Source organism: Thermobia domestica, chromosome 17, assembly GCF_964235325.1.
Source record: "Thermobia domestica chromosome 17, izTheDome1.hap1.1, whole genome shotgun sequence".
Lineage (NCBI taxonomy): Eukaryota > Metazoa > Arthropoda > Insecta > Zygentoma > Lepismatidae > Thermobia > Thermobia domestica.
The window spans coordinates 149507883-149534511 of record NC_137470.1 but is presented as its reverse complement, the minus strand read 5'-3'; the positions used below and the strand labels follow the sequence as shown (position 1 = coordinate 149534511).

General features: G+C 37.1%; 1 long non-coding RNA gene across 2 annotated transcripts in view; it reads right to left on the bottom strand.

Annotated features, from left to right (window-relative positions):
- Positions 1–24316, bottom strand: part of LOC145674402 (uncharacterized) — an 81575-nt gene extending 57259 nt beyond the window's left edge. The window contains exons 1-4 of one of the 2 annotated variants that reach the window (XR_014128920.1): positions 23750–24316; positions 13336–13498; positions 6115–6395; positions 333–671 (exon numbers count right to left, since the gene is read on the bottom strand). This is a non-coding gene — a long non-coding RNA (uncharacterized LOC145674402). The remainder of the gene's footprint in view (positions 1–332; positions 672–6114; positions 6396–13335; positions 13499–23749) is intronic. The other variant, XR_014128919.1, reaches the window with a different exon arrangement.
- Between the last annotated feature and the right edge of the window lie 2313 nt (positions 24317–26629).

Sequence of the window (26629 nt, the reverse complement as noted above, 5' to 3'; positions counted from 1 at the left end):
TTAACATACCGTCCAACATGCTCTGATTGTTCTACATCACTTCCTGCTTTAGGCATGATGATGTCCTCGGAGCACTATGTATTTTCTATGGTTAAACTGTGTCAGAGGCAGTTTTACTATCCTGATGAACCGCACACTGCACAATTTCTCCGTACAGCAGAGATGACATAAATGAAGCTGCTAAAAACTCATATGAAAGAGCCTCCTTTCTCTTCGCACAATTGGGCTAAAGAGTGTTTTAGAGGAAAAAATATATGAAGAAAAAAATATATTCACTTATAATTCGATAAACTGATAACATCTTTACAACTTATTTGTCACAATATACATACCTTTCCTTCAAATAGCACACGAATGGTTATAAGTTGCTTCACTCCTACAGATATTGGAATTGTCTTCAAGGTTCCGTCGATGAAAAACGTACTACAGTTGATGAACAGATGCATTAGATACACTGATAGGAAAACCAGGCACTTCCCATCTTTTATTTGAACCAACCCGCTGTAGACTCAGATGGTGGATTTCCTGATAATCCCACAGAATAGTTCGAATCCATTAACGCAGTATTTACTGCCTCCCTATTATTTGGTATTGCACGTTGTGTTCTTCTTCTTTCTCTTAACATCATTGACTCAACACTTGGGAATGGTAGCTGAACGTCTGCTGCATACCTGCAATCGAAACAGGATTTTAAAATTTGTTTTAGTACTTCATTTTATTTATATATTTATTTCAGAAAACAACAGGCAAATGCCTAATTACAGTTTTCGATCATGATAATAGAGTAATTGTTCCTAAAATGGCGTACTAGGATAAAATGGCATAGAGTGGATTCTAACGGAATTGCACCTTTGGCAACACTGAGAACATGTGTGCTGAAAACTACTGTGGCAGCACTGAATCTGTGTAAATGGCGACACGACAGAGCTCTCAACTGCATAAAGGGAAAACAATTTTGAAAAGTAAGTGGTTGATTTATTATTATTATTATTATTATTATTGATGAAACAGTTTATTTCTTTCAGAAATCGTGTTGTAGCAACATGCAAACTACTGCTATACATAACGACATATTTACAGAAAAACATGTTAAAGCAGAAACCGACAAATACGATCTCGAGTAACAAGTGAAAATGAATAAAACATAAATATGTCGCCCAAGAAAAATGACATACCTTCCCTCCGGGCAGAATGGCATAGTATGCCATTTTGCCCGGCTTCTTTAAAGATTCCCAAAGTTTTATATATCGTATTTATACTTCAGAATAAACAATGCAATTCTTTAGTATACGTTTATCTATTGATATACCAAGGTGATTTACGTTTATCATTGGAATAGAATAATCTTTCTTCTAACTACGTACATATTTGAAGTGTAAATTAGATACGAGAATTGTGGCAAAAATCGGTTTTGTAATCTACATTGTCAGTGTAAAATGCATGCTATCATGTTTATCTGATTAGGAAGATTTAATTTCTAACGGCGTAAACACACTTATTTAAAAACTGTGATAATACTATGGCCTCTGATACATTGTAGATAGAATATAAGAAAGTGTACATAGTGGACAGGGTCCTTCTTCAGAAACATCTATCTTCCTACCTCCTCAGCGTCTTACTATAGAACAGATCTCTCCAATTGTATTTCTCACCAGACAACGAAACAGATAAAGGGAACAGAACAATTCACTCTTCTTACCGCAAGCCCCTATTTAAATGATAAAAAGAAGCAGCCGAAGAAAAGAAAATTAATCTCCGGAAAACAGTTGTAAAGAAAGTTAAGAAAACATTAACTTTTGATGAGGAAGATAAGTGTGTAGGACTGGTGTTAAGCGATAATGATGGTGATTCTCCTTGTCTGTATTGTAATGAACTTCTCGCCCAGAAGAAGGCAGGCTTCAGTGCATGACCTGTCGGAAGTGGGCTCACGCAGACTATGCTGGACTGTCAAAAAAAGTCTACGTTTGTGAACTGTGTAATGTTGGGTAAAGCTGATGTAATTCGTTTAAAATACTGTATTCAATTAACCATTGTTTTAAATAATTTTGCCTACTCTCATATCTATCGTAAAATGATTTCCACTAGATCGTAATATGAAATTTTTACAACTGATATTTGTTAAGGGACGTTTAGAATTAAAATACAAATGTTTCTAATTGTATATTTCATATCTTCGGTTGTAAAAATAATTAGTATGCCATTTTACCCACGTATAGGCCTAAAATGGCACACTGAGTTCAAATATATATATATATTACGCGCATCATTTTTAATATTTCTTCTGAAGCGCTGAGACATTGCCGATAGATATGGGCAACAATTAATTTACCTTTGATTTCGGACTATTTTGCGTTACAGCTTTTCAGGAAAATCAATAATAAAAAGTGGTATGCCATTTTAGGCCTAATTCCTATATTCTTTTAAATACACATATGATAACATAATAATACGATATCAAAATACTTTAAAATACATATAGCATAATATACACCTAATATGTCTATATATATATATATAGATATATAAAATTGAAAATCACTATGTTTGTGACTCTAAACCTCCTGAATATTCAGACCGATCTCGATCAAATTTTTAACATGGATGAGGTTCAAGGCTGGCCGTTTAAATTCAAATTCGACCCCGCAACTTGGGGAAGGGCGAGGAAGAGATACTTAAAAGTGATCGAAAATGACCGATATTAGTGTTTAATCCACAATTTTGGGATCGCTGAGATGAACGGTGACATTTTCGATGCCATGGCCCACAACATGGGGGAGGGGGATATAATAATAGCACACGAATGGTTATAAGTTGCTTCACTCCTACAGATATTGGCATTGTCTTCAAGGTTCCGTCGATGTATATACGTACATACATACATATATAATTATAATATGTATGTATGCATGCATGTAAATATATAAATGATCGAAAATGACCAATATTTGTGTCGAATCAATGGTTTTCGGGGTCTCAGAGATGATCAATGATCTTTCCGATGCTGTTTAAATCGATACCATTAGAAAGGAAAACAGCATATTTCACGGGTACTAAATACCTGAGATACGGAATTGTACATTTAAATTTTTATTTCAACCCAGCAAAGCGGGTAATATATGCTAGTTTTTCATAAAAACTTCAACATCTTATAGCGTCCTATCTTTGCCAACGCAAACATCGCGTTCGATACAAGAATATTTTAACTGAGGAGTATATCGTAGGCTCTGATATGCTTCAGGGATTGAACTTAGGACCTGTATTATTTATAGTATTTGTTAATGATTTACCACCTGTAATAACATCCACCCACAAACTATTGTTTGCTGACAATCTAAAAATCTATCAAGTATCTCTACGGAATTAGACGCTATTTCTTGGCAAAGCGACATAAATTCTATTTTCCAATGGTGTGAATCAAGCAAATTGCTGTTAAATATTAAAAAATGTAAAGTAATATCATACACCAGGAAAAGGAACTGTGTGCACAATGTGTACAGTATTAATCAAACGCTAATTGAGAGAGTGGATTATATAACTGATCTTGGAGTCACTCTATAGTAAAACCTATCATTCGATATTCATGGTAACAGACTAGCTGATGAGGCCTTTAGGAACCTTGGCTTTGTCATGAGATTGGGATGTGATTTTTCTAACATCAATGTCCTCAAAACATTGTACATTGCACATGTAAGGTCTAAAGTGGAATATGCAGTGATAATATGGGGATCGTCACCAACCTTCCATTTCGTAGGAAGTGTAGAAGGAGCTATTGACTTGTTAAATATAACTTGTAAGGAATATTTCGGTATTTCTGAGTAGGCCTTAATGATATACGGCGGTATTTTGTCCGGCCTCAAGATGACAGTGGTTTAAGTTTTCTAATAGCATTCTCAACATCTTCGATGTCTACAAAGTTAATGTTTAATTTATCCAGGATTTTCGAATTATTGTGTTGATCCATAGGAATAAGACTAGCTCGATTTATTGTGCATCACTTGAAAATTTGCTATAAACGCATTTGCAATAGCAGCAACGTCACTCAAAGTTTGGCCACCGCAATGAAACATATTACTTCCCGAATTACTCTTTTTATTGTTAACATTTCTATTGAAATGATAATAATGCTCGTACTCATAAATATACAGTTAGTAACAAAAAACAGCAATACACGCAGGTTTCCAAACAAGTGTCTTCAAAAAGTGCGGTCAAGAACCGCGCTTTCCTTTGCAAAATATACTGCCCACAATAGAAACACTCACTGATATTGCGGATAGGTTAACCACGCTGAATGAAGTACGTGATCTCTTAGAATACAAGAAAGAACAGGATTTTCAACGTTTGAAAGCAAAAAGTAAGCAAAATCAGGTTCCCACAGAATTCATTCTGGGTTCACAAGTATTGGTCAGACGATTAGCAACACGGAAAGACGAAAGTAGCCCCCTTAGGTCACTCTACAATGGCCCTTACCGACTGGTGAACAAGCTTGATTCTAACACCTATCAACTCGAAATGGATGGTAAAAATTGTAAGTGCGACAAAAATTAGATTAAAATTATTCTTTCCCCACTACAAATCCCGCATTTGTTAAAAAACAAACAAACAAAATATTACTTGCTTTCACTTCAATGATTCCAGCTGTTTTCTTATATCAGTGTCTACTTTTTTAAGTTACCGTCTTTGTCTAGCACTTAACCATTTTAAATTTGTTATATATATATATATATATATATATATATATATATATATATATATATATATATATATATATATATAAACGTAAATTATAAACTTTCAGTCAAGCAGCTACAGTATCATCCCTATTTACTCTAGGATTATGGTTTGTATCACATATTCTTCAGAATAGAACAGATTTTCAAACGGTACCACTCACATTTCCCTACCATGTCCCTGCGGCGGGAAATTTTGAGAGGAATTGGGACTTTTTTCTGATTTTTTTTTTTCAAATTTTGAGCCCCTCTGGACCCCCTGTATTAACGCACAGATCTCAAAATCAACTGAAAAATTGTAAGGGGTGTACAAAATTTAAGCTTTTATCTTGAATAGTAAGGCCGGGAAAAATTATTTACCATTGAGCTAAGAACATCCCCACAATGCCCCAGATGACCCTAAAAGACCTGGATGTAATATAAAAATTTCCTGAAACATCTCTATTTATTCTAGGGTCATGATTTATACATCATTCTCTTCAAAATAGAATATCCTATCAAACGGTACAACTTACATGACCCTATCATATCCCCACGGAAGAAAATTTATAGGAAAATAGGGATTTTTTTGTAAAAAAAAAAAAAATATCCATCTTTTACCTTTTTGCCCGTCTGGACCCCTTTCCCCTTGTGTTAACGCAGCGATCTGAAACAAATCTGAAAATAATAAGATGGTATACTGAATGTGTGTACAAAATTTGAGGCTTCCATATTGAAAAGTAAGGTAAAAAATATTTACCAATGTGCTAAGAAAATCCCCACAATACCCCAAATTCCCAAATAAAACAGCAAATTTCCTGAAGATATCCCTATTTATCCTAGAATCATGGTTCGCACCTCATTGGTCTCAGAATAGAACAGCCTTTCAAACGATACCATTCACATGTCTCCATCATGTATCTGAGGCGAGAAAATCGCGAAACAGGGATTTTTTGTTAAAATATATATCTTTTTTAACCTTTTTGCCTCTCTGGCCTCCCTGTGTTAACGCAGAGATCTGATAACACTAATCGGTTCACTGAATGTTTGTGCAAAATTTCAATCTACTAGGTGCAAAAGTAAGCTAATAAAAATAGGCCTAACAAAAATATTTTTAAAATTATGGTGTCATCACCTCGTATGTCTCGACGTAGAATGGCGTGAAACCATACATAACGTGTTCTACAATGTCACCAGTCTTGGAAAAAAAAGCCGAAGTAAAAAGCTTTACTGGTACTTTTTAATCGAATAATGAAGACACTACCCTAGTACCTTAAAATAGACACCATCAATTTAAAAGGGATAAAAAAAAAAAAAAAAAAACTGCTAAAAGAACCTTTCTTCTGTGTAAACAATAATTCCTACGCTATTCTTCCACAATACTAGTCCTAATTTTTTTACTTCTTACCAACTTCTCTTTTCCTTCGACGGGACTGCCTCACTCCCTCTTGTCAGTGGCGTTCCATTTACGGTGACCCTCTTCTTACTCTGGTACTACTATACAATCTTCTTCACCTCCCTTGGCTACCCTGGTTGTCGGCGGAGTAGAATGACAGGCATCCATTTTCCATCTTTCTTAATTATTTCTGGGAATCCCGTTCTCCTTCGACACTGCTTCCAGTGGTTTATTTCCTCTGAGAGCCACTGCCCATATTGGCGGGAAATCACCTCACGTCTTTCACTATGGCCCTATTGTACACACAAAATTCAAGGAGTATTTTTTTTTTACTTATATCTTTCCAATAAACAAACATAATCTGGTATAAAACGCAAAACTACAAACCTTCCATTCCCTTATTCTTATACCTATCCCTCAATCACCATTGACCATCCTTCAGAAAGGCAGGACCAAGAACTGCGCAGTACTGCTACGACGAGTGAGTTCAAGCATTACCATATGTGCAGTAACCACCCATTGTGGAACCTGAAGAAACCTACAACGCCTTCTCATATGTGAAGTAACCAGCCAGAGTGGATCCTGAAGACGCAGGATTTAGGATTTAGATTTCTGGGCTCTCGGCAGCTGTGGCCATTTAGCCCATTACGTTTGAGGGATCACGTTCCTCGGCGAGCACACTATCCGGGGAAAGGGAAAAGAGAAAGGATGGGGGAAGGGAGGAAGCGGCCTGGAACCTATAAGTTAGGCACCACCCCGACATTCGCCTAGTGTGAATGAGGAAAGCTCAGGAAAACCTCATTGAGGGTGGCTGGCCTGAAAAAGCATTTTACACTTTTTCGCCCGAGTGCCCCCACCAGGAATCTGAAGACGCAGAATGGTTACGCGTTGATACGTGATATCTGCGATATCACACAACAGTGTGAACTCTATGTGACACAATTTTACCTCAAATCGAGGAGATAAAAAAATGTTACTATAGGTTTTTATTTTTTTATTGTCTCCAGATGCCATTGAAGAGACCTCTCTCTGCTTTCACATTCAAAGACTTCCTACATAAGTCTTCAGCAGCAGCCATGTAACATTAACACTGAGGCCCATTGGCCTTTAGGCTCACATCTTCTGCTGCCCAACCGTGGACCATAAACAGCAGAGGGATACCTTCACATCAGATTTGCATGCAGCTCACCTATATGTTGGTAAAAATAGCAGTCATTCAGGCCTTCAATATACCAACCAGCATCCTGAAGCTTGTTCAATGCCAAATAATCGTGGTCCAAGAACACCTATTCAGTTCTGATTGTCTTTTAGTGTGTGTATGTGTGACATCAGACTGCGTCTCCTTACTTCATAGTGCGTACTAGTGATTCGAGTGTGATTGGTCAACTTTGTTTTACTTCGAGCAACTAGCTCAGTGCACTGCTTAGTGTGTGGTGTTTAGTGTCCTCAAAGTGTGGACAGAGTGACTGCAATAAAAACAAAGTACAGAAACGATACACACTGGATGGTAGTAATCAGGAACTGATCCTCACCAGTGGGGGACTGCAATGAAATTATAAGGACTACAATGAAAATAATAATAAAAAAAACATATATTATATAGATATATTAAAAATTTTTATTCCAACGTGAAAAGAAGATTCAAGCGTACACTATTATTTTGTACTTCCTTGAAATTGGTCAAGGGAATTGTCCTAGAATATATATATAGATAGATAGATAGATAGTTCAGATTTGGTGATGGCTATCTTAATGACGACAAATGAATTTTAAACTATTTAGGTAAATAGATTACATATGTATATAGTCAACTAGTTTTCAGGCACAAGCCTGAAGATGGTCACGTACTCACTTGAGTCATTAGAAAATAAATAAATAAAGATTGTAGAAAACCTCAGAGTATACATTACTATAAAATGTTTAACATAAAAACGTCGATAAGAGACCAGGGAGGCATTGTAATTCGGATTCTGGCTTGGACAGCGAACGAGGACATAAGTGGAAACGACAAAGTTGGTGGTGTCGTAAGACAACTTTCCTTTTACATGTAACTTGTATTTTCTTTTTATGTATACTAAAGACTGTCGTTACTGAATTCAACGCTAAACGTTTGGTCTCCCACCTCATTGCACAGAAAGCTGATTTTTTTTATTTGCTCTCTCTCTCTCTCTCTCTCTCTCTCTCTGTGTAACATTATTTGTTTCATAAACTGAAGTCTGCAATATTGTCTAATTAAAGCTGTATGTTTTATGAGAAAGAAAATAAACATATGCTCTTTACTTTAAATTTCAGCCAACACCTTTACGAATTAAGGACAGGCAGAGATACTTGAATTAGTTCATACAAAAAGGGCTTCAATCACCAAAATGGGAAAACTGAGTTAACATCGGATTTTTGTTGCTGTTGGGTTCACCTATGTTTCTATGCATAAACTTCAGTTTCGTTGGTCTAACATTTTATAAACATATGTCAACTTCGTTTATTCTAGGCAGCATGCGCTTGAGACAATGATTGAAGCCCTTCTGTAGGAGAATTGTATTTGTTTTATATGTTAGTGGCAATAACATTTCGTACCATTCGGTTGGTAGATCTGCAACATTTGGAACCTGACAAAAAACCTCTTAACACAGTTTTGTGTTAAAAAAAAAGAGCAAAACTTAATAAAAGTACAAGCATACATGGCTTCGTCTATAATTTATATGCAGTACATTCAGTGAACAGCGGAAATAATTTGTTTCTTTTACCATTGCAATGAGCATAAAAATGATTTTCCTATACGGCATTCAATTAATGTAATTGTTATCTACACGAAAAAAAAGGTTCATTTGATTTTATAGTTTCAAAACTGCGATGTTTTTCTTATTTTTCTCAAAACTAAGTTTGTTTGACTGAAACCCTTTTTGCATTAACTGATTCACTTGTCTCCTCTATATTTTTGGCTCCCTCGATTATTAATATTCAAAGTCAAGGTTAACTTATTACTTTTCCCCATTATTTAAATAAAGTGTTCTGCGGGAAGTATGTAATACTTTTTTTTTTTTTTTTTTTTTTGGTCGATGCTTGTTCGTAAGTTTTAGCTTTCTTTTTTCTTTCTTTTCCAAACGGTAAAGTACTAGAAACCACTGAATTATTAGCGCCAGGAAGCCATTTTTTAAAAATAGTATATTGAATTTTACAGTACAAATTTACACTAGAGAAACAAAGTTATCTCACTTCCAAAATACACTGTTGGAAGCGCATTTAAGAACACTCAGAATACAGTCCTAGCCGAACGAAATTCGCCCCACAGAATGTATGTGCGTAGAGGGCATGTTGCTTGCTAGTAGTTGAAGGTCGTCGAACAACATGATTGCAGTTGTGTGTGGATTACACGGTTATGTGCCTGCAACGACAGAGTGTCACACATTGTCCAACTAGCAGTAAGTGACTTGGAGATTGGCCATAGAGTGGGACTGCGAGAGGCATAGTGTTCATTACGGAATTGTGAAGTGTCAGTGCTCCATTGATGGTGTACACGATAGACGGCAGATGTGTCCACATCGTCCTCCCTAATCACCGGGAACAATCTTCGGGCCGCTGTAACTCATAGGACTGAGGTCGCCAATGCATTCAAGAACCACCCTGTCCTCCATGTGAGCGTACGAATATTACGTAATCAATTGGAAACAGATGTACACCCACGATTACCAGACGCTCATTATCAAGAATGCTTTCGGTGCGCTGGGAAAGAGTGCAGTGTTAAGGCAAATAGGGGCGGTAGTATTCAGCAGCAAAAGCAGTTTCTGTCTGGCACAGTGGAGGAAGCTTGTGTGTCCACAGATGTAGAGATAAGGGGTGAGGAGGCACTCGGTACATAAGATACTTGTATTCTAATATGAAGCGAAGTAAGCTACACATTCCACAGGGAACATAAATAGTAAATCTATATGGTGACATTAGCCCTGTTCTCCGATCTTGTCTAGACTTAGCAAGACTCCATACTCCAGCAGGATAACATGCAGCTACATACCACCAGGAGAACCCAACATATTCTATTCTGTACACGCCTTCTATCCTGGCTTACTGGATCTCCGAACCTTAGCCGCATCAAGCACGTATGGGATATGGTGAAATGGCGCCTCCTCGTTACCAGGACCCGGGCTACCATACCCCAGACATACATTCTGAACCTACCATTACCTTCTTGTGTACCAACTATGGGCCAGGTCAGTGAATTGCTACCGAGTATTTTTAAATATGCTTCCACCAGTAAATACACAAACAAATGCATAATTACAAATATTCGCAATTGTTTTAAACATCATACAAATAGACGTCAATGACAGAACACACTATTAAGAAACAAGTCATAGAACATTTCCTCTTGGTAGAAACAACCAAATCCAAAAGGTAGACTAACCAGGACTCGGACCCAGATCCGCTGCCTGGCAGTTCTTCTCCTGTACTATCTCATCATTAGTTTGTGCCAACTAGTCATTAACCTTATAAAGTAATTTACACTATTGTATGTACATGACAGGCGAAAGTCTCCTTTACTAAAATAGCACTATTGTTACATTACTTCTGCAAATCGCTAAGAGACAGTGATGAACAGAGGTTTGAGGTACAAAGCAGAAAAAATGTAATCTCGTTAGTAGTAACCGTCCGACAAGCAGGAGATAAGGGTTCAAATCTCAATCAGTTCAGTAACCATTACTCGATAATTAGCACATATTTTAAGATGATTTGTAGCAAAAGTTTCCAAGCACACACATTCAAATCAATGCCTATACCTTGTTTGGGTACAAATGTCCAAGTGTAACACATTTAACAAAGAATACAAACACTACTTTGTGTTTATGTGTTTATAACTTTTGTGCTTTTAATTTCCATATATATCTATATACAGTCTTGGAAAGTAACGTAACGGAAGTAACACGTTACTTTTTAACAGTTACTTTTCAAGTGACGTTTTCTAGTAACGCGTTGCAAACTTTCAAGTAATGTACCTAGTTTGCGTTACATTCCGGATGAGTAACTATAATATATACAGATGGTGATCAGAAAAATGGAAACACCTGAATGAAATTGCAACTTACCAGATTAATATGGTGTCGGGCCACCTTTCGCCTTCAGAACAGCCTTGATGCGACGTGGGTTGGAGGCATAGAGGGCGTGAATGGTAGCAAGTGGAATTTTACACCATTCCTCGTGCAGGGCATCGCCCAGCTCTGTGAGAGAGGATGGAGGTGGAAATCGTCGCCGGAGTCGTGTTTCCAAGACGGCCCACAGATGTTCAATTATGTTGAGATCTGGGGATTGGGCGGGCCAGCGGAGGTGTTGAACTTCATCCCGATGTTCCTCAAACCACACTGCAACAACGCCAGCTGTGTGAATGGGTGCATTATCATCCTGGAAGATGGCGTCATTGTCCGGACAATATCCGGACCATATGATGCAAATGGTCTCCTAAAATTGCGAGATAATCGTTGGCAGTGATTCGTCCGCTAAGTGTGACCACAGGACCCAATGAAAACCATGATATAGCGGCCCACAGCATCACCGAGCCGCCGCCATGTTTCACAGTTGGGCGGAGACACTGCAGATCATAAGCTTCTTTGGGCGTTCTCCACACATAAACACGGCCCGTGGTTGGGAATAGGGTGAAGGATGACTCATCCGACCATATCACACGTTTCCAGTCCTCAACGATCCAAGTCGCATAGTCGCGGCACCATTTGCTGTTTGCGAAAGCGTTATGGTCCCTGATGAGCGGTTTGGCCCGTGCAACACGACCCCGTAAGTTCATGTCATGTAATTCGCGGCGGACTGTGATTGTCGAAACAGGGTGGGGGAGATGCTGATTGAGTTCCTCCGTCACTTGCTCCGCAGTGGCACGACGGTTCTGCGTGACAATGCGCTTTAATACCCGGCGTGACCTGTCACTCATGATTTTCTTCCGCCCACTGTTCCCTTCCCCGATGTGGTTTTCCCGTGTGTTGTGTAGGCCGTCATCACCTTCGACACTGTCCCACGCGACACACCTAACACAGTAGCCACTGCCGTCAGACTCACTCCACATAACCGCGCACCAACAATTTCCCTCTTTGAAAATCTGAGGTCTCCCATTTTACACTACCTCCGTCTGCTGCAGCCACTGGGCACTGCTGTTCCACTGCGCCTGACATTGTATGGAGATCGACCTAACACACCACCACCAGCGATCCGGCGCTGCGGGCGCCACGACACCACTTCCTACCCATACATCTGACGTGTTGCCAACTACAGGTGTTTCCATTTTTCTGATCACCATCTGTATATATATATTCGGAAACAAATGTTTCTTTCCTATAAGTAAATTTTCCAGAATGGAGCGTGAACTATGTCAGTGGCCGACAGTCAGTCACGGACACACAGAGAAACAGTGTCAGTCACACGTGGTGTTTTTGGAAGGTGAGTACAGCCTCAGGGAAATCACGTGTACTGATTTCAAGCACCTGGAAGATTTTGTCATAGATTTTGACAGCTCCAAATCAATACATTCAGTGAATGAACTGCGAGTGCAATGGTAGTCTAGTTTACTTTGGTTCTTGTTCTTACAAAGATGGAGAACGAAAATATTTTACCGTTCGAACATTTGAAAAAATACTTTTTCTTACAAGCGGAGGATGATGGTGGACAGAATTTAAAAGTGTCCCAGCGGGAAATACTTATCAACAGCCAGGAGTTCATCTACAAATTTAATAAAGGATTAAATATATTTTTTTAATAGTTAAATTTCTAGTGTAGACCGAAACAACACACACACAATAACTTGTTTACGCGTGCCCTTAAAAATATTATATTAATGCTTTCAGTCCGCATGAAAGGATATAATAGCAGCGAGCTTATTATCAACCTACAGTTCTAAACATTTACGATGATTAGGGAAAAAAAAAAATAATAATAGTGGTATTAGTAGTACGGAAATTGATTTATTTTGACATATTGAAAGTTTGAAACCTATAAGTAACACATTATTTTCAAAGTAGGGTAATAGTTACTTTTCTGGAGCAAGTAGCGCGTTACATTTTTACAAGTAACTTACCCAATATTTATTTATTTATTTAACGATTCTGATGCATCTTCTCGTAAGACACACATACTCACGGCAAGAGACAAACACCTGTCTTCAGATGTCAGTTTAACAGTTGTAGATAATAAAAGTAAATACAAGCCAGTAAATTTTGAAAAGAAATCAAACTTATTCCTTACTGATTAATGTGACGTATAGTATGTACGACTCATGCACTCCTCATCCGTATAATTTGCGCCCATGGAGGCCATCGCTTGCCGGCTGATTGGTCGTCACAGAATTGAAGATCTTCAGCCCTACTGTTAGCTTGAGAATCTTCCATGATTCTACGTGCGTAGTTTGCTGAAAGAAAAATAAGAACTTTGAAGTGTCCTGTCACGCGTTTTATGTTATCTTTACTTTTTCATCATGTAACCGGCCACTTATAAACTTTTTATTTTTATTGTACTTTAATAATTGTCAAAAATAAATAAATAAAATACTATACAAAATTTCAGGTCATAAAATCTATTATAAAATGTTAAAAATTATTACGTAATTTTGCTTGCAAATTGATTTTGTGGTAAAAACAGAACTTACATAATGAACTTCCTCAGTATGTAAATCTTGCGTTTACAAATTTCATTCTCTAAACGAAATTCCGTCTTATACATAAACCCAATTTTCTGAGTCAATCTTTCAATCGCGGGGTTCTACGTCATAACCACAAACACTTTGGGTAACAACCTCAGCAGAAGTAATAGTATAAAACCTCAGAGTACTTCCAAATTATCATGTTATGTTAGCAAATATTATATCATTAACTATCTCAATGTTGCTTTAAAACTAAAATCACATCTTGTCTTCAAACTCCAAACATCATAGTCAATATTTGTTAAAGTTCAAAAAAGGCAACTGATTAAAGAAACCTTTCTGTAAATCTCGACAATATTAAATACTTGTGCTAATATTGCGCTCCAAGTGCGCCAATTTATAACTTTAATAAAAACCGCAAGTATGTGCTTAAAAAAATTGTCAACTGCAAACTATGTCTCAACACATAAACCAATTCACAAACACCACATAAAAAATAATCAAAAACATTATATCAATCACACATTAAGGCTTGTATATTTTTTATTCATGCCTAAATTTACCAAATTAAATTAATACCACTAAACTCTTCTATCTAAAATATATATAAAAGCAAGTTGAGGATGCTCCAAGAGCATTACCAGAACGAACTTCAAAAGAATGGAGAGACCGAGCGGGAACGATAACTGGGATTGTTCCCACATGTAAACGTACATTTTTTATCCGCATCTTGTTCTGTTTCTCGCAAAAATTCGCAAAATAACCTTTCTCTATGACTTACAGTTCCCGAGATATGGCTCCTTAAATCTCCGGAAATTCGAACTATTTTGGCCAATATCTGGAGAACGGTGGCCAGTTGGCCAGTATCCAGTTGATTAGTGGCCACCGGTTACTATTTGGTACCAAAATGTTCACCTTCCTCTTAGGTATTGATCAACATTAATATGATCTCTCTGTGACATATGGTTCTCGAGATATGGCTCCTTAAATCTCCCGAAATCGGAACTATATTTTGGCCAATATCACGGGAATAGTAAGTCATAGAGAGATTATATCAGCGGCGTGCCGTTAAGGGGACTAGGCTAGTCCCCTAGCATTTTGTCTAAAGTATTTTGTGATAAATATATACCAAAGAAAACGAAAACATTGTTTACATTTCTCTATTTTGGTAAAATAACACTGTTTCAATTGTTCTCACTCAACTTTTGTCCGCGCCCGTGTGCTGGGTGCGACAGCTAAGAAGACATCGGAAACGCTCGGGTTTTAATCGGCTTTTCTCGGGGAAGGGAACAGGGTCCAGCCAGCTAGTCCGTATATCAATGTTGTCTAGGCCCTAAGCCTGGGCGTTCTGTCGTAAACGAATTTAATGCTCGTTTGCTTTTTACAGTTAATAGTTTTAACACAATTAAACTTGCAGTATTAATCTTGACACTATAAGAGATATAATGAACTGTAAACTTGTTCGATTATCAATGTATTTTGAAAGTAGCTTGAAGTGTAAAGTATGGTCGGGGACTCGGCTGAGAAATCTTAGTCTCTTGCAGCAGAACGATAGTACAGGCTGTGATATTACATAAATTGGTACAGGAAAGTGAGGATCGCTCATCTCAGTGGGCCAATTATTCATGGCATCATTTGAAATCCTTAGTTTTTAAGAAAAGGAATCAATGATATGGTAGGTCAACTGCAAATATTTCCATCCATACAAAAATGAAAGATTATACTCGTAATTTCAAAACGGACTATTTTACTTCTTCAACATAGTTAACTGTGTGAAAGTCCAGAAACAAACTGTATTGTTGGCCTTATGTTTTGTTCCACACAGAAAAGGACGTGCGGAATAATGATGAATTTTGTAACATGAGTAATTTTCACAATGCCAAGATGTGCGATGTGCCACATCTGTCCGCAATAACTAAATTGCAAACTTTCTGGAGAACCAAAACTGATTTTGAATTGAGAAAGCAAAGACGGTTAGATGTTCTAAAGCATAACGCAGAGGTTGATTCAAACCGAGAACTAATGAAACTATTGTTTTACGGCTAAACAAGAGCTATTATTTAGAGGACACAAACATTAATTAGCCGCTTCACTGGGTTAAATTAAGAAAAAAAAAAAATAGTAATATGTTCTCTTAGATACTTTTTACTATTACTAAAGCGCTCTTTGATATCGGTCATTTTCGATGATTTTTATATATCCCCTCTCCTCCGCATGTTGCTGGACACGGCATCGAAAGTGTCATTGTTCATCTCAGCGACCCCGAAAACTATGAATTCGACATTGATATTGGTCATTTCGATCATTTTTATCCCTCCCCCAAGTTGCAGGGCTGAGTTTGGATGTAAACGGCATCAGAAGTATCACTGTTCATGTCAGCGACCTGGAAATCTATAGATTCGACACTAATATCGGTCATTTTAGATCACTTTTATAAATCTCCTTCTCCCCCTCTTCCAAGCTGGGGGGCTGAATTAGGATTTAAACAGCATCGGAAGTGTCACTGTTCATCTCAGCGACCCCGAAAACTAATATCGGTCATTTTCGATCATTTTTAAATGTCTCTCCCCCCCCCCCCTCCCTTAAATTATACCGTCAGAGAGATATGACAGAAACCATCTCACCAGGAAAGGGTCCGAATGGGGTACTCGACTTGCCGAACAGCATGTGAAACTATGTACATATGCAAAGTTATGTTGGCTGAGAGCAACATGGAGAAGCATGACAGCCGGAAGAAATATGGAAGACCGTAGGGCTCAAAACACAGAAAACTAAGGGATTACAGAATGGCCACAGAAATGAAGGTCAAATGTTAAGTAGTAGATATATGATAAGATCTGCTATATGTTGGGAAATATGAATATCATGGACGTATAACAGGTAAGCCTTTTTAGAGCAAATCTGCATCCAGTAATGCAAGTCCGCCTTTCTGCAAGAGCAAAACTGCCGTTGAAAGACATGGATACATTACTAATAAAACTCCAACTGACCAAAGCAGTATATATATTTTTAAATTATATGTTTGTGTTATAGTTTCAGCTAAGTAACACAGCCTTCTTCATTATAATGGATACATAGATAATATAGATAATGGTTAAATTATGACTAAGTATATGTACCGAACCTGGGACTCCACGGTTTCCATTTACTAATGACTATCCCACTAAAGAACTTGTCAACATTTTGCGAGATAATGTTAATTAAGAAATCATATCATTTTTTCATTATTAAATGATTTTTTAACACATTGTATAGTGCAAGTTTATAACAGACCGTCATAAAAATGGCAATTTTATGGTAAAAAATAGTTGGCTATATATGAAAGTAGATTAATACGATATTCATTTCGACTGGTGGAACATTTTTGCAAAATGAAGGTAAGCAGTATTTTATGTTAACAAGTGATATACTGCGGTTATGATGTTTGACTCCATATGAAAGACGACTGTGCAATATATTAATTTCACCAGCGGAGTCTCTCTCTATAATATAGGAAAGTATATTTTATGTTTACAAGTTTAGAGTTATTACTGTGGAACCATGACAAGTGCTTAAACCTACACAAAGATTCTCTACTGAAAATTCTATCATCAAAGTACACGTATACTATGCTTCTAAATACTGTTTTCTTAATATAAATTCCCTTATGCAACACCATTTTCTTTTCTTTTTTCTTGTCACTGCTATTTAATTTCGTCCCTTAATTCTTCTGCTATAACACCGCAAATTTTACCAATTACTTTTTGCTTGGACATCTTTAAAATTGCCAGTCGATTTCGAATCGACCAGAGGAGAGCGAGTCGACAAGCAGCATTCAATTTCGATTGAAACAATTGAACACATCCATCGATCTGATTCGGCCTAGTTGCTTCGATTTAGTCGCAAATGCAGCGAGTCGATTTAGCCGTGCGACTAAATCGACCAAGTGTAAACGCCCCATTAACGGCCGTTTGCACCAATGAAGTTCACCTGTTGAACGAGGGTCATAACCAAGTCTGTTGCACCAACAACGTTCAATGTTAAGTCTCGGTCAAATGGTGGATAAACTTGGTTTTAGCTTGAACGGCCGAATTTGGGGGTTTAAACTTCGTTGATCCAAGCCAGTCCGTTTACATTCAATAATGTCTTTGTATTTTTCCACTAATGAAATCACAATACATTTCTCGTGTTCGGAAAAATATTTTGCTCGAGGTTTCATTATTTTTTCCTAGATAAAATGTATGTCATATTAATAAAATGAAATAAATGTTCTGAAATTGTTCTTGAAATAGAAAAGCAAAAATAAATAAACAATTAAACGGTGTAGATTACGAATACAATTATTTTTTAATTTTCAGGTAAAGTCTGTCAACTCGTAAAAAGAAATAAGGAGGACATGTAGGTAAACAACCTGCGAGGCTTAACAATAGAGAACCCACTAGAAATAAACTGCATATACTGTTTTATATATATATATATATATATATATATATATATATATATATATAAAAATCAGCTCATAGCATTTTAGACAATGTATTTTCTAAACAATTTTCCAGTAAAGGTTAACCTTAGGAGGGCATAAAAGTTGTCTATAAACACAGTATTTTCTTGTCAAAATTCCATACAAACAGCGTAAAACTTATTATTCAGTTATTCATCGTAAAAGTTATTATCTACCTATTGCTCGAGTGGTATCAACCAATTGCGTACAATTGTATAAGTCACATACAAACTTAGCTACATATAGTGAAAGCCACACGTCTCAAATCTACGCACCAAACTTTGCAAGTTGCCCATTACAAGCTATTTTTCCATCTATTACGGTCTACGCCAAGGTAAAGCTGGAGGGATACAGTCGAGGTGCGTCCGTACGGAACAGGCGAATTTGCGATAGTGGGTATACGTGTAAGCAAATTAAGTGTTCACTCAAGCAGACGGTTCTACCACATAGAAAATGTATAGCTAAAATACGACGTGAAATATTTTTCATGAAGGAATGAAAGTGTGAATATAAGTAGTTATTATGTATCACAGAATATTGAAATGAATTATTAGTGATATAGAAATTATTGTATGTGTATTGTATGTATAAATATAGTGTCCGGGTGTATGGCATAAAAATAGCAGTACAAAAATACGAACCAACACGTGGTGCATAGGTTGCCATTGGAAAGCACGAATGCCATCTTGAGTGTGGACAGGGCGAAATTTGTGGGTATACGCATAACGAGGGTAGTGGAAGCACATGGTTTTTCGCAATGACACGAGTTCTAAGAGCACTTGATTTCACAGTAGTAACACTACATGACTAAATCCAAATAGCGTTCGTGCCGCAGAGTAGGTAAAGTATTTTCAGGCAGAAAATAAATATTTTGTCATTTATGAGGAAATTCATTGTCATTACGTTAGAAAATGTTTAAGAAGAATTCCACAGTGGACAATAACTCCGAGAGGACGCTACAGTTTTGCGAATAAATACTGCACCCGGAAATATGCCATAAAAACTAGTGTATAAAAGACACAAACGAACCGGTGCTAGATGGCCACTAAAAACCATGAATGCTATCTAACCAAGTCAGGACAGGAGAGCAGCACGAGGGTTCGAGCGGCAGCAAAGGGCTGAATCCGTAGTGGCAGGCACATCAGGGATGATGTTATGCGCGTAAACGATGACATTGCTGAAACACTAGGTTTATCTTTTCTAATTTTGAATAAACACACTATAAATAATAATTTCTCTATCGACACCTTTGTGCCCTTGAAAAAATTAACTTACGCTGCCGACTTTCGACAATTACATTTTGCACCTTAACACGATGATCACATTTGAAAGCTTAACTGTTGCTGTTAGGGGCCGTGGTGGCTCAGTGCTAGAGCGTTTACCTCTGGTGCTAGGGGTCTTGGGTTCAAACCCTGCTCCCGCCAAGTGAACTTTGTGGTGGACAAACAATGTTTGCGTGGGTTTTCTCGGGGTTCTCCCGTTTCCTCCCAATTTCTTCATTCCACCATTTCATTCACCTCTCATCATCACCGTCTGCTTTAGCCTAACCGGCATAACGGTGGGACGTAAAACTCAAAAATTTCATTTTTTTTACTGTTGCTTCATTTCTTTATTTTCAATCCTTCCTACATTCGGCATACTTTTTACTCAATCTCTGCCGCTCTAGAAAAAGTAACAAATCTTTTTTTCTCCACCAACGTAGTGTTACGAAACTCACAATCGAAATGTCACATGCAACTACCATCTTAATTTTTGGGAAATAATTTCCTTATTACACCATAATGTCTGACGTAAGCATATCTCCACTCAAAATTGTACCAATAAGACGCAGCTTCTAACACTTCTTTGATTAGCATGCATTTCATGAAAAAATATTTCACGTTTTCCGTAAATTTTACGTATTTTTCTTATTTCTGGACCCACTCTCCGGCACCTTACCCCACAATATACAGCTTTTGTACACCGTGGAGAAATACTCAGCAAGTAGAAAATAGTATCTAATACAGTTATCTTTCATATGCATTCACTTATTTTAACTGTCATGAAGAAATTGTAGTACACGAGTAAGCGCGAGTAACCGTACACTTGTAAACCTATAGCTCTTTCTAGATAATAAGCCACATGAGACATGGGCAATGGTACGCGATAACTATCGTAGCGTTGCCGGATTGCGGACTCCCCTATTCCTTGCTGCTGTTTCTGCATCTAGTGTTATTGCAAGTGAATTTTGACAGCCTTATCTATAATGTTAAAAATTATATTCCAATATAATTTAGAATATTCACAGTACATACTGAAAATATAATTTACTCCACTAGAACTGCTAAAAGCTTGTCGTCTACTTCATCCTGCCATGAAAATCAACTTTTTTTTTAATTCATTTTCGTTGTCTGAATCTGAGTCTTAAACCATGACGTTCCAAATTTTGTTATTCACAATTTATTGAAATATTTCTTTGTTAAGTTTTCTAGATGCTTTGCAAAAGATCATGAACAGTATTCTTATCACGTGATTAGCTTCTCTGAGTTTTAGAGAGGCCTCCGTTTCTGAAGACTTAATTGTTTCAGCATAGATGCATGACAAGAACTGATATTTACTTTTTAAACACATTCTTTATAGCTGACGGTCACACGCAACGGGAACTTTATTCACTACAAAAGAACCCTAATTGAAGAGTAAAGGTAAGATGTTCTGCAGTATTTACAACATTCGCAACACTCCGAAAACTCAGTAGCGTATATCGCCTGCCGCAAATTGACAATACTGGGCAACTGCGACTGGAGAAAGCAGAAAGCCCGCTCGAGGCCATGTAACCTGTCATTTGAAACGCGAAGCGCTGTAGGCAAAGTTTTACTTTAGTCATCTCATTCAGTGAATCGATTCGTAAGGAACTGGATCCTTGAAGCAACTCCTTAAATATCACTACGAACCAGCTCCTTACTAATCGAATCCGATAGGAATCATCGTGATTCAGAACCTTTTCCATCGTAAAACAGTTCTAACTTTATCAAATTTTAAAATATGTAATGTATAAAAGAACAGAAAAAACGACCGCAAGAACGAAAATGTAGTATTTCTTGTCTGGGCAGACAAGAAAAAAAACAGAAGCATATTATCAATGCCAGAAAGCCAAAGTAGAAAAAACACACACACACAAAAAGAAAAATATGAAGCACATATTAAGACTATACACATGAGGGGGCGAGTCCCCTAACCAGCCGGAACAAAAAGTTCCAAAACACAGAATCGAATAAAATGAATGAAATGACGAAAGTAAAAACTTGCCGCGCTGAAAATTACATCTCCATTACCTAGTACTTATTTCTGCTGCAAGTAGAAACTCGCTGGTAGATCAAGTTTAGGCATACCACTCGAAATTGAATCTTAAAAAATTGTAATATCCTTATATTTGGTTTACACTAGGCAATATAACGTTACCCTACTTAACATTCAAAATTCAAGAGGGCCACCGTAAATAATTGTTGAAAAATTACAATTCTTTTACGATTTGTTGTATAAATTCTGTGCGCAGATCTGTTGCATAGGAACTACAGTGCAAAAAGCACAAATCAACTTGTGTTAGGCGGCCACTAAACAATAGGATTGCTATACAACCGATTCAGGGTAGGTTGAAGCTAATAGGAACGTGCAGTGGCGCGTCCGAAGTGAGCAGGTGCGTCAGCGATGGTATTTATACTCGGAACCGAGGTAGTGAAATCACGCGGGTTTTGCAAAATGACGTAAATCCCAAATATCGTTACATTCGTAAACATAAAATACAGTTATAGGACACTCCAGAAGTTCTCCGCTGAAGAAAAATAGGGGTGGCACTAAGTATATCCACCAAACCTCAGGAGCCAGTACTGTGATTTATAGTGAGACAATGTAAACGATCTCTAGTATGCGTATACTTACCGTCGCTGTCGCGCCTGTTCCCTATGAACGCGACTCCATGCTATCGCTCGGCGGCCCCTCACTGTACTCCTGCCCTGACTCGGTTAAATAGCACTCGTGCTTTTCAGTGCCCTCTTAGCACAAGTCGGTTCGTGTCTCAACGCACTGTAGTTTTATACCATACATTCGCACTGCACTTATTGAATGACTACGTCATAGTTAGAAATAATTGATCCTAATCACTACCAAATGAGCCAGAGTCACTACGAAGAGATTTGGAGGAGATACTAAATAATACCCGAAAATGTACCTAATAGTAATATTTTAACCGTCATAAATCATTTATAATAATTTTCCACCAGCAATCCAGCACTCAGAAACTTGAAGGTGCTAGTGTAGTTTTGGCGCACCACCTTTTGGAAGATTTACAGATAAAATTGAATACTTTGTATGAAAAAGACATATTTATAAGGAAGATATTTCAGCAGGCGACAGAATTTTATACAAATACATTTGTATTTTAGGCTTACAAGTGTAAAACCATTGCATGTGCATTTATACGGACAAACTAAGTGAGCTCATAAGACGACTCTATTAGATGTTATTTTCTACCGGCGGCGTATTTCTGCAATGTGCACAGAAGCTGTATTTTATTTTACCAGTGGAGCGTTACTAGTGTGAAACCATGACGAATGCTATTGAAACTCGTATCTTTGCCGAAGCCCATTAATTTCACTATCGTCGCTTACGCGTAAAACCACCAGCTTCGCTCTGCTCTGACTCGATTAGATAGCATTCGTGCTTTTCGGTGGCCACCTGGCACAGGTTGGTTTGCCTTTCCATTGTAATTTTTAAGCCAAACTTGCGGAAGCCGTATTTATAAGCAAAGCGAAAAGGAACTGCAATTTTTCAACAATTACTTCTGGTGGCCTCTTTAATTTTATCTATGCCAAAGTCAGATATTTTCATGTCGCGTAGCGCAAATCTTTTAGGAGACAATACGAAGGAATGTAGTGAAAGAATTTTCATAATTATTTCCCGTGGTACGACAAAAGTAAACCTGCACAAACTTGAAATACAGCTGCATTAGTTACTGCTTAATTATACCGTCTACCGAAATGTTTTCCTTATAAATACATCTTTTCATACAGAGTACTGAATTGTATACGTAACTTTTGCAAAATATGGTGTCCCTAAACTTATTCAGTACCGTAATTTGTTCCTTGTAAGCATGTCTTTCCATGCAGAGTATTGAATTTTACTTATAATTTTGCAAAGTGTGATGTGCGTAAACTTGTCCAGCACCTACTAGTCTAATACTGTATGCACATGTCTTCCCTATCCATTTCTTATAATCACAAAAATGCGATAAGCATGTACAACCGCAATATATGGAGTTATTTGATGTTACACGAATATTCACCCAACTACATCACCAAAAATATTACAAATACTGCAACGATAAACGTGAATACAACTTTAAAATATGTCATTTTTGCAAATATTTGTGTACACGGAAAAAGTTAGCCCAAATACTTTCAGCAAATGGATCAGAAAATCCTTACTTTCACTACCATAACAAATTTACCTAATAACAATAAAAAGCAAATTACAATATTCAAGCAATAAATTCAACCACATACCATTAAAAGAAAGCCAAATACATTTGTCGTCCGTACTGCACCTTCGTTAGAGTACATCCAAAGGATATAAAATAACCTTCACTCACCTGCACTAGCATTTCGTTTTATTTTTTTTCTTCTTATTTGTTTCGTTTTCACTATGTACTCTTAATAACAGAGCAGAAACATTCAATAAATGTCTATAATCCTGTTTAGCGAAATATATTTGTAATTATTTATTTTCTTCCTTTTGACAATAAGATTCCTTTAACATTAAGTGGAAAACCTCATAAATGAAAAGATGCATTTCTCCCTATCAGGGAAAATTCAATATATCAACATAGAGTTGCAAGAAACTGACTGTTTATGTTAAAAAGATTTCCTAGATGGCAGGCAAAAATGTGCAACTTAGTTACGGCAATTACTCCTCACTAAAATGTGATAGAGGGGAATACAAACTTTTAAATATTAGATATTTTAACAGTTTATTTAGTCCTTCTATTATTTTTGAAAGCAATTAACTCGAAAAGTTGGTTGCAGTCAGTGGGGAAGCGTAATCTTACAAGTAGTGTAGGCCCGACAAACTAATAACACAAATAACGTTTAATGTATCATAAAATGTTTCAAATTACTCGATGTCTATATTCGATCTTGAGTGAAACAAAAAATAGCTGTATTTCTAACTGTTTCGAGTTAACAAGAAACAATGAATATATAAGCAAAAGTAGACGGAAAGTAGTCTATTATTATTATTATTATTATTATTATTATTATTATTATTATTATTACTGAACAACAGGGTGCGAAATCATTTGAAAATGGTGGGGGGAATAAGTTCAGCGGTCCATATTAATGCCTGGGGGCTTAAAAAAGTTGAAATATTCATGTATTAATAATAATAATAATAATAATAATAATAATAATAATAATAATAATAATAATAATAATAATAATAATAAATGTTCAAACTAGTCGTCGTTGTTATTTAAAATACTTTAATAATGGTATTTATTCATTTAACCTAAATTACTACACTTATCTACTGCATTTAATATACAATTCGGTGCGTATGGGCCAGAGTTAGACTCCTGTGTTTACCATCATAAGGAGAACTACATTCATTCGACACGAAAATAGTGGTGAGACAAGCACAATACGATTGATTTGGTGATTTAAGTTTAGCATTCCTTTTCCAGCAGCGAGGCTATGAGATGTGGACTTACAGTTTAAGGTAGAATCTGAACCACTGTAATCGTTCAAATTTTTGTGATGCTCTCCCACGAGGAATCGAGCCCGGGACTCCGTACACCAAAGATGGTACTTGCGTGCTAGCCACTAGACTAGTGGGGAGAGCCACAATAGCACGAGTATTGAATGATTTATAGGCCTAATATATAGTTTGCAATTATCTTAGAAAAAAGCTTCTCCTCTTCACTTTCTTTCCGTGTGTAACGAGAGTTAGACGTGTGATGGTCAGACGAAACCCACGTATCAGCAGCAGTAACAGCATTCCATAATTTTAAAAGAGACCCATTCAGGGGCGGATCCAGGGGGCAATAGCCCCTCCCCCCCTCAGAAGAGAAAACTTTCTTATTTTATATATAAATAAAACCCATCCCGGAATTTGGTGCTCTTAAAAGTAGCTCTAAGTAGCAGTATTACACCTTCCCCAGAAAACCGTCCTAGATCCGCCCCTGGATCCAAAATCATTTACCAACTTAGAACTTGACTTGTACTCTCTCCATTCTGACACTGCAGTGTCATAATTCAATCCCAACAATTTAACTGCATTATATAGACCCTACGGTGGGGGGAAATTTCCCCGTCCCCCCGCGATTTCACACCCTGCTCAACAAACATTTGCATGAGAAAAACACGCAATATGTATTAATGGAATATTCCCATTTAGCTCCACTATAAATATTTTGAAGTGCAGTTCATACTTTCTACTCTCTGGGATTTGCAGGGGGGATGAGGGGAATTTCCTCCCCACTTGCTGTTTTCATTACCTGCATATTTGAAAATGGAGGGAGAGAAAAAGAAAGCACATTCTTACAGTTAACTATCAAATTTCTTGGATAAGTGTTTGTTACTTGCATCTCCCACTTTCAAGTAAGTGCAATACTGCATTTAATTCATGCATCACGTGATAATGACTTCACTAGAAATGTTAATGCTCAGAAGGAACTTTATTTGAATCAACGCAAGAAATTTAATATTGTATTCTATAGAGTGGCATATTTAAGGGTGTGGCTTCCAGGCTTAAGCACTCACCTCAACTTTTTATTGTTTTATACATATTACAGAATTTTCAGAAACAAAGTTAGCAAAGCCCCTCTTGAAACAAGCAAAGCCCAACCAAACAAAATCGTAAATACTCCACTGATTCTATGAGATGAAAAAAAAATAAAATTGCACACAAATATAATGATTTTATGCTGTACGGTAGCGTTTGTAAATGTATACATACGTTTAATGTATCAGACTTATATTCTATATGCTATTATAGACCAGGCGCCATGTAGAAAAAAAAAAAAAAACAGCTACTCTGAATAAGGCCGCGCCTCCATTGCTTCCGAATGCGAATGCGAATGCGAATTTCCCAGCACGTGTAAATAAATAGGAGTGCCTCGACTAGTTCCGACCTGCGAATTGCGAAAACCGACGAAAAGATGCGAATGCGAACGATTCTAACATGCTGGGATTGTTCGTCCGAACTCGTGCGAACGGAGAGTCGTCTGGAGGGAAATTGAGCCCTACGTGAGAGAAGAAAGTTTGTTTTGCGTGAAAGCAGACGACGTTGCGAGGTGCGAAGATAAAAATAAAAATAAAAATGGAAATAGATATTGATGCTTTAATAAATTGTGTATTTGATAAAGTTCCATTGTGAACCAAGCTCAT